Source organism: Cydia amplana, chromosome 12 (assembly GCF_948474715.1).
Source record: "Cydia amplana chromosome 12, ilCydAmpl1.1, whole genome shotgun sequence".
NCBI classification, from domain to species: Eukaryota; Metazoa; Arthropoda; class Insecta; order Lepidoptera; family Tortricidae; genus Cydia; species Cydia amplana.
The window spans coordinates 6,899,166-6,910,129 of NC_086080.1; positions in this window are offsets into that span (position 1 = coordinate 6,899,166).

The following is a 10,964-nucleotide window of genomic DNA, read 5'->3' on the forward strand; positions in this document are numbered from 1 at the left end:
AACTCGGCCTATTACTATTAACTGATTTCCACATGTTATACTATACAGGGAGAGGGCGCTACTGTGCCGCGGTAAACATTACTGTCCGTATAATTTTGCGATCAAAAATGGAAATTCTACGAATTTTAGATTAATTATCAGTTTGCAAGACAGTGCAAAGAAGAAAAATCAAGAATACATAGTAAATTTCCTTAAAAACGGGAAGAAACAGTGCCAAAATAGACAAAAACAAGTTACACAACAAGTGATTGTTCCGTGCTAGTGAAGACTATTATACGAATTAAAACACAACTGGAAGATCAGAGAACATTAATAGTGATAAATACCATAACTACGCCGAAGTTACGTGAAAACAACAATACAATTACAATCGAAAAGAATGGAGAGAAAGTTACTGAAAATATAACAGAAAACATAAACAAAACTATAGACACAAAATTTAGAATATGGGAAGACAGTCAAGAAAAATTACTGCAAAAAATAGAAAAACAGGAACAGAGGCTTCATACCCTAGAAAAGCAAGTAAGACAGAGAAATTTGGTATTTTTCGGCGTCGAGGAAAATGAAAATACTTACTCACAGCTAGAAACAAATATCATTGACTTCATAAACAACTTCCTTTCAATAAAACTTAATAGCATAGACATCCAAGAAGTGAGGAGAATCGGTAAAAAATCAGAAAACCCCCGTCCCATTACCGTTACGTTTACCACTTTGGGCACCAAAATCAAAATAATGAAGCAAAAAGGACTACTAAAGGATACTGCTTACTACGTAAAGGAAGATTATCCACAACACATCTTGGAGAAAAGAAGAGAGCTACAGGAACAAGCGCAAGTAGAGAAAAATAAAGGAAATAGAGTCATCATAAAATATGACAAATTAATTGTACTAAAAAATAATTCAGAGACAGAATCAAGTTCAGATACCAGAAACGGAACCTATCCATCTCACCACAAAATAACTTCAAATCCCAAGTAAACGCTCTACAGCCTCCATACAATATTCAAGTGGCAAAGAAAAATAAAACTGTAGTAACGCGGAATGCATCCCAAGTACTCACCCAGTACGTCGCAAGGACCCGTCAAACCAGGCATCCTTAACTTCCTAACTAATAAGCAATCAAACAGTAAGCAGGAAGGAGAGAAAAATAGAACCGAAGACAACTTAAACGCCTAGCAATTAGCACCTCTCTCAGAACACGCATTATACGAAAAACAAAACCTAATAACACCACAATTCCATCTTCCAAGCCGGTTGGTCACCGTGGAAGATTACGACCAAAACCTTCCAAAGAAATCATCAGAACTTATAAAACTCAGCAAAAGAAGCTCACACCAGCTCTACATATTGACATACAATGTTAGAACTCTTTCAACACATGAACGATTAATCGAACTAACTGAAGCACTAGCGAATATAAAATATGACATCATAGGTTTATCAGAAGTACGACGCCTCGGCAATGAAATTTCAGAATACGACCACTTTATTCTATGTCACACGGGCCAAACGCCGGGAAAATATGGAGTCGGTTTTATAATAAACAAACAACTAAAAAATTACATCGAGAGCTATGTTGGAATCTCTGAAAGAGTCGCACTTCTAAACATAGAAATTTCAGGTAAACCGCTCACCATAATACAAGTCTACTCACCCACCGAGGCGGCGCAAGAAGAAGAAATGAGTAGTTTCTACGAAGAAATATACGAAGCTATAAGCATGGCATATGAAGATTATATCTTAATGGGGGACTTCAATTCAAAAATAGGCAAACCACAAATGGATGAACATCTTGTAACAAGGCAATATGGCTACGGCGACAGAAACGCACGAGGACAGAGGCTCATAGACTTTGCGTTGGAAAACAAGCTAGCAATTATCAACACTTATTACAAGAAAAAACCCAAAAACAAATGGACGTGGCGCTCGCCAAATGGGCAGCATAGAAATGAAATAGATTTCATACTGTCTAACCGTCCACAAATATTTCAAAATATCGAAACTTTGAATCTAGATTATTCGTCAGACCACAGACCGCTCAGAGCTACAATAACACTTGCTAAGCCGAGGAAAAGTAGAGCCAACTACATAAATAAACAATACAGCATTCTAAAAAGCGAAGAAGAGATTTCTCATTATAAAGAATACCTGATATATTACATAAATACTGCAGAAGACAACAATAAAGAAGAGACAGTACAAGCCCATTATGACAGAATAATCAACACTATTCAAACAAGCTTACAAAGTGCCTGTAAAAAAGATTCACCTAAAGACCGTAGTATTCTGACAGAACGCACAAAAAATCTAATAAAAAGAAAACAAGTATTACAAAAAACTAAAAATAAATCTAGATCACAGAAAAACGAACTCAAAGCACTATACAAATTAACCAGTAAATATATAAAAATGGACTATCAAAACCACAGATTTTTAACCTTAGAAAGACATTTAGAACAGAAAGGAAGCACAAAAAAAGGATATAAGGAATTAAGAACGAACAAGACATGGATCAAATGTTTGAAAAAGAATGAGGAAACGAAAAATAGCCGTGCTGATATCATAAAGATTGCAACAGACTTTTACAGTAACTTATATAGCGCTACAACAACACGCCCGATTGAGAACTATTCACCGAAACCTCAGGTAACAAATGAAACATCAAGATATGACGTAGAGCCTATAGACTGTGAAGAAATTATAAAGACAGTACGAAAACTAAAATCAGACAAAAGTCCAGGCTCGGACCACATTACGAATGATGCTATAAAAATCGGTCAAGATATACTAGCCAGGCCACTAGCAAATTTATTTAATCAAATTTTAGAAACAACTGAAACACCAACACAATGGTCTGAATCTAATATTATTTTGCTTTATAAAAAAGGAGACCCTGAAAATATCAGCAATTACAGACCGATAAGCCTTCTGCCATCCATATATAAACTTTTTTCAACCATTATAAACCAGAGAATAAATGTATCACTAGAACAAAAACAACCCGTCGAACAAGCCGGCTTTAGAAAAGGTTTTTCAACGACGGATCATATTCATACCTTGGAGTTAATAATAGAGAAATTTCAGGAACAAAACCGACCATTGTACGTAGCTTTTATTGATTATCAAAAAGCTTTCGATACTGTCTCCCACGAAAGTATATGGACAACACTAAAAGCTCAACAGGTAGAGACAAAATACATAGATATACTAAAATCTATATACAATAAGAGCACGAGCCAAGTAAAACTAGAAACGATTGGTCCGAGCTTTCAAGTAAGAAGAGGAGTAAGGCAAGGGGATCCCCTATCCCCAAGAATTTTTATTGCTATTTTAGAGAACATTATTAGTAAACTAGATTGGCAAAAACAGGGCTTACTGATACAAGGAAAAACCTTAAGTCACCTCAGATTTGCAGACGATTTAGTACTACTGGCGGAATCAGCACCAAACCTGCAATACATGATCGAAACTCTACATACAGTTAGTCGGCAAATAGGCCTTGAAATGAACATTTCTAAAACAAAAATCATGTCAAATTACAAAAAATCAAACATAACTCTAGACAATGAAATATTACAATATGTGGAACAATATATATATTTAGGCAAGCAAATTGGATTCAACAGAAATAGCAATGAACTAGAAGTAGAGAGGAGAGTGAAAATTACTTGGAACAAGTACTGGAGTTTAAAGGAAGTGTTTAAAAGTAAAATGCCAATAAAGCTGAAAAAGAAAGTTATGAACACTTGTATAATTCCATGTTTAATATATGCAAGTCAAACGTGGAAATTCACCAAAAAAATCCAGAATTTAATAATTACGTGCCAGAGAGGTATGGAACGTAGCATGCTAAACGTGAAAAAAATTCAAAAGATACGACATACGAAGATAAGAACGGCGATACAAACTATAGATGCTCTCAACCAAGCTCAAAAGTTGAAATGGCGATGGGCCGGACATGTGGCGCGACTTAAAGACCGCAGGTGGACGAAAATCGTCACTCTATGGGAAGGCCCTCCAGGCAAGCGACGCAGTGGAAGACCACACTCACGCTGGGACGAGGACATCATAAAAATAGCTGGACCAAACTGGCATCAAACAGCACTAGACCGATCTAAATGGCAAACTTTGGAAGAGGCCTTCACCTGTTTTGAACAAATTATTTAGGTAATAAATATAACTAACAATTCTAAAATACTAGACTTAAGCATAAAACAAAAATTGATTTACCTACTAACCATCATAATAAGAAATCATATCTGTAATAATTTAGCGGGAAATAAAAGGCTTTTTATTTTATTTTATTATATTTATTATATACTATACAGATCCGTAGTACCTAACTTTATTGTCTTATAAGTAAAAGAAATCATTAAAATGTAGAAAGCTAATAATAATTCTTAATTTAATTTTATAAAACGAAAAAAAAAAACACAACTTTCGAAATTTGGAGATTTCATTTGATCTAAGTAAGTAGGTATAACTTAAATATAAAATTAATTGAATTACTACTTTGTTATGATTCCTTGCTTATTTCCTATGCATTCACGGCTTATTTCGCGACACCGATATGAAGCTCTCTTTAACCAATAAGTCAATTCAATGTCAAAGGTTCAACTCAATATGGACACAATTAAACGTATGCATAGACTCGAATTTATTAAATATCTAGGTATAAATAGAGTCGAAATAACAAACTCAAGTACCTAAAAGAACTATTAAAGAAGGATTAATCAAAGTTTCTATCTGTTCCTACGCGAAGGTTCAGCGCCAGAAAATTGCTTCCAAGACCACGTAATTAGTACAGTCGCAGCCGCAGAGTACAGTATGATATGATATGATTTATTTATCTCACAATATACAATTTCACTTAAAATTACACATTGTAGATTTTCAGAAAGGCCGTGGCAGGATAAGGGACCTTCTTGTGCCTTAACAGCTTTTCGGCCTGATTTTTTTTCTGATGATGGGTCACGCCATTAGTAAGTGTTATACTAAATTTCAGCATTCGCCTCGTCTTATTTTTGAACAAAAATTTTCTTATTTTTTTTTTTTGTTCAAGAATAAGACGAGGCGAATGCTGAAATTTAGTATAACACTTACAAATCGCGTGACCCATCATCAGAAAAAAAATCAGGCCGAAAAGCTGTTAAGGCACAAGATGGTCCCTTATCCTGCCACGGCCTTTATGCTGTGATTGTCGGTTTTTCCACATTTTCAATAACTGAATATGAATAATAACAGTGGCAACCACAATTTCATTCAAAATTAGGTATTAAATTACAATCGTATGTCAGCAGTTTCACAATTAATTAAAAAACAAATATTTAAAAAGTAAATTCACCAGGAATGGGTCGTTGTTATTTAAGCTATAAAATAAATAAACTAAATTGAGCACTTATGTCACAGAAATTAAGGTCACAATGAGAGGATCGTCATTAAAGTAGCATATAATAAATTATAATAAACTTTTCAACTACGAACATACCTATATCGTTTAATACATATATCGAAGCGGCCAAGGCGGTGAATGATATCTGAACATGCTCTTTAACGTTTTGGTTAATGAGTCTTTGTTGATAAATTTATGAATACTTTCCCTCCGACATATCTGATGGCGATTGTACACTTCACGAAGTGCAAGTTGCGGGAAATGAAATTTCCAATAATTTTCGGAAATGTCAGGTAATATGCTACTTCCAAGAAGCTATCATAACCAATGGAGGTCGCAAATAATACCTACTATGACCTTGACTTGGATGCATGTGCATGCAACGTCCAGTGTTTTTATAGGCGAGGGCTGGGCGGTCAAACCCGATAAATCAAAATATTGTATCATTCATAAGAATTCTACGCATGTCACTATATTTCTAATTTCAAAAACCCTCGACTTATCGGGTTTGACCACTCACCCCTCGCAGGGTTCTTGGCTAGTTCGCTGAGTGTTCCGCTCGCCCACGTCTTCGGCAAGCAACTGGAATTCCTCTGGCCGTCAGGTAAAGAATTATTTTCAGTTGTCGAGTCAGTAGGGCCCGTCCTACGCTGACCCAGGGATCTATTTGGGGGTTGTGACGTCACCTGCTTAACTATTTATATGCCTTGATTAGTCGCTTTATATTATTATCTCAAGGGCTGGTAAAAGATAAAACACTTGTGACTTAACATAGATGAACCTGTGTTAAATTACAGAAATAATCTAAGTAACTACAGTGAGTGATTTTTATTTTCCTCATTAACAATTTGGAAAGATAAATTATGGTAGGCAACGCATTTTGCATAATTGCGTTGCAAACAAATGAAATCTCGACAGACGAGTTAAAAAGACACAACAAAAAATCTTCAACCTCTCTGAAATCAATTAGACTCGCATTTTTTCATCATCTAGCTAAAAATTATATTCAGAGTGACGCAAGTAAGACGAACGTACATACATAACGTGCATTCTTCTTAATTTTACGTAATTATTATGTATGTAATTTGCCCTAGGTCGTATTCAAAATAAATGTGTGCACTATTAGGTACTAGGTAGAGATAAAAAATAAATGCGTGGATCTATTATAGTCATCTTTATATATACTTTTTTTATCTACCTATGTGTTTCCATTCTATTCATCATTCCGTTACATTCGCCCATAATGCGACCCTAATTTCCTTAAGACTAATTTCTATCCGAAAATATTTCCCCCGTAACCTCTGCCACATAGTCTTCGTCCACATAGTCAGAAGTCGTTAGACGGACCTACAGTCCACACCGTTAACACTTCCATATTAATTGATATTCCTATCTCCTTATAGGGTGTTCCTGGGACTTGATTGCCGTCTACCCAAAGCTGTTTAAACGTTTTTGCATGATTGAGTACAACACGTTAAAACTTTATTTAGGCTATATTAGTCTTATGGAAACTGGAAAACAACTTCGGGAACCGCATATCATTAATAGGTACCATTAGATACTAAAACTATCTTATCTTATACCTTTAAACGAGTTTATACCTTTAAACGAGCAATTCTTGTTTATTTATTTATTTATATGTATATATATTTTGAGGATCTCGGAAACAGCTCTAACGATTTCGATGAAATTTGCTATATGGGGATTTTCGGGAGCGAAAAGTCGATCTTGCTAGGTCTTATCTCCGGGAAAACGCGGATTTTTGAGTTTTAAATGAATGAATGAATACGACATGACAGCTCATGCGAAACTTTTAAATCAAATGTGCCGTTTCTCCTAAATCTCCTCCTTTATATATACGTGTCGCGATCTATTATTGCTTTCAATTCTAGTTCACTTGTGCATCTATGAACGTTCTTATAGTCGTGTTACTAAGGTCCAATTTCAGTAGATCCCGATGAGTTTAGCGTGTGTAAACTGTATGTCAGAATCAGGAAGCGACCCGAGCCAACTCGAACACGCGGCTGGGTGAATCAGTAACCAATCTATTCTTGTTAGGATTCACCTGCTTGGGAAGAAGAGCATGTATACCTTGGAATTTCTTGAGAGTTACGTCGTATCATGATGAAGTATCTCCATGTTTTGGGAGCTAAGTTTTAACGGCAATCTGAACTGATGATATTGTTTTACACTCGATTTTGCACACGCGCGTTTTTGTTGTGCGTGTCTCAACTCCAGTTCATTTGGCTAAAATTGTTTTAGTACACAAAATGGTTGGCTCAAACTAATGAGATTTTTTTTTTCATTATTTTTATATATTCATGTTTACAACTTACATACTAAACATTAATATTATTATTCTCGCCAAACTGCTACGTTTGATAGCGAGATGCGCTCAGTTTTTATACAATTACCTCTTAAACTAATTTTATGACATAAACTAACAGTTTCGTATACTATTGCAGTTGCAAATGCAAATCAAAACTAGTTTTATCACTGTAATTTATTATGAATAGTCAAAACTAGTTTTTACGATGCCATTTTGCGTAAATTCGTTTGGACTTTCAAAATATTTATGTAGGTATTAAAACAGATATTAAATAACAAATTATCATAAGTCTAAACCTAAATTAGCCTGATGCATTGTTCCCAGGACTGGACGCGTTCCCCCTCTGCACAGTGAGGCTAACATTTAGTTTAGAATGAAAAATCCTAATCAAAAGTAGTTTTCATCAACGCGATTCGGATATTTGACTTTTAACTAGTGAAAACGCATTTTCCCCAAGCCTTTTCCGGAAAACTCGTTTTAACTAGGGAAAACTCGATTTCACTTAAAACGGATTATTACAGTTAGGTACTCCAATCATTTTACGGACCCGAAGTAATAATAATAAGTAATTAATTTCATCGCATATCCATTTTTAAAATTGATTTATTTTTTAACTTTAAAGTATATACAGGTAGGTACAAAATCCTCTATGTTTATTAATGGATTTAGCAGGTTTACAGTCTTAGCCAACTTATCGCTACCTACATGCAAAAGATGTGGCACATAATTTTGGGAAAAAATGAGAACACCATGAAGACATGTTTTTCCGTTTCTTTAAATAAATAATGCCAATGATTAGCGGGTTTCATCGGTCGTGGCAAACACGATATTGTTTAAGAAAAACAACTTCAAAGACTTCTCTTCATTAAAAGTGACCTTCATATAGTTGGTTAGGTAACAAAAATAAACTGGTTTTTAAACACTAATAGTATGTGTAGGTACCTACGCGAGAAATAAATCGATAAAAAGAAGAAACTATGGATTGGATGAATCCAATCGAGACATGCAAAATCAACCACGAACTCAGGAACGAATACATAAGTAACTAATAAAGATGATAATTGATATTTCTGATATTTCTTGATATTTCTGTAAATGTAAATGTACACAACCGTTTGTTTCTTAATAAACAATAAATAAATAAATAACACGTTAGAGTTAGACCAAGATAAGTCTGCAACGATATTGATAGCACAGGCAATGCAAGTGTTATTTTAGACGTCAAACTTCTATGAAATTATGACGTACCTATAGATAACACTTGCACTGCGTGTGCTATCAAAATCATTGCAGACTTGTCTTAGTCTAACTCTACCTACACCAGCTATATAGTGCCTGGTTGGGGGAGATGCAGGTATTACGAAATAGAATAGTCTGCCCGTTCAGTTTCAAACGGTATTAACCCTGCTCTAGTCATTCAACCCTAAGCTATTATACTATATTACAAAACTAATATATTATCGTGGACGTGATTAGCCAAATGACAATATAGTCATTCAAGATAGAAAATATGCAGAAAATATAAATATTTTCAACGCGAATGCGACTTTATTACGATAGGTACAAAGTGCAAAGTTGGTCAGTTTGAATTCGAAATTATGTCATTTGGCTTTTTGAAATGCACCATCAACTGACTGTACGAGATGACGGCTAGTCATCGTCCGAGCGCCAATGTTCGATGCTTCGTATATGAAGATGTGTTCACACACAACTGATATGTTTTTATGGAACGTGTAAGTACCTATCACAAACAAATGGAAACCGCAGACACTCCAACAAATTTGTAAATCCGTTGCTGGTTTCATAAAATTTGCATGTTCTGCTGTCTTCAGCATGCATGGATCTTTAGTTGACGCTTGACCACTTACGATTACATGCGCCATCTAACTAGGAACTACATCGCATCTTTTTTTAATGAACATGATCATTATTATTACCTGTATACATTTAATGTGAAATAAAACTAGGAAGGTCTAAATTTAAAATTGTTATGACATATTGCATGACGCCTTCGGTTCATGTTCGGAAATAATTTCATCTGAGTAAAATGAAAGGTCTCGGATAGTGAATTACTCAATTCACATTCTTCGTGTCGAATTTATAGTAACGATCAACTAAAGTAGGTAAACGTTTCAATTAACTAGTTATGCCCCTATTCTAATGGAGAAACCAGTATGAGCTACTATAAGTACAACCTTATTTATAAGCTGGGCATAATATAAAAAGCGCAAAGAAAATAGAACAAGCCTAACGCCAAATAGAACAACTGAGTTCATTATTCTTTCTCTTTTGTAAACATAAACATCTCGTGAACATGGCTTAAAGACAACCAGCCGCCAAAGAAGCGGCCAACCGCTCAATCAAGACACGACGGCTAAATAGGCTGTCGCTAATTTGGGTTATCGACACGGGAGTGACTAATGCAGCTAATTCTGTAGGGAGCGAATAATGATGATACATGTGGAAAATAATAATTAATGTATAACCCCTAAATATAATCTTAACACCTGTTTTATATGTCCCGTTACTTACCTCTCTGTAATCCAATCTAGCAAGTTTTTCATGATCTGTGTGCCAAACTAACTATACTTGACAACGGTGGCATTTTAATATTAGCTGTGGTAAGGTAAGAATGCCCAGTTCTTAAGCTTCTCTACAGCCAAACTTATCCCTATTGACATTTCTTCCGTACTTACTTGTCTTTGGCAAAAACGCTTATCGCTCCGCTTATACCTACTCTTATTATTCTGCTTTAGACGTGATGTGCGTCAGCGGACTGGTCGTGTGCCAAGAAATGCAACTTTAAATGATGCAGTTCAAATGAATGTCCATGCCCTTTAAATATTCTTTTGTGAACTGGCTATTATTAAGATCATGTGTGCATACTTAGAAATTTGAAATAGGAAATTTGGAATTATCAAATCAATATAGATAGGTATACCATATTTTGTACACCGAGAGGCAAAGCATGAAGGACAACTTTGTACAGTATAACATTTCTATATTACTTTACTCATGTCTGACAAATAAATTATCTTTATCGTAATCATATTAACTATTTACGAGAAGAATATTGAAGTACCTATTCGTACTAACAGCCACAAGCTTACGAGTAACTAGCCATTAAAGGTCAGGGTAATGTCAAGTAATGTGCTGTAATAAGGCTTACGAATTAACGGTGTCGACGGATCAAGGAAGGTATCATCAAGGTTGAGTTCTTAGTTACTAAAATCAACACCA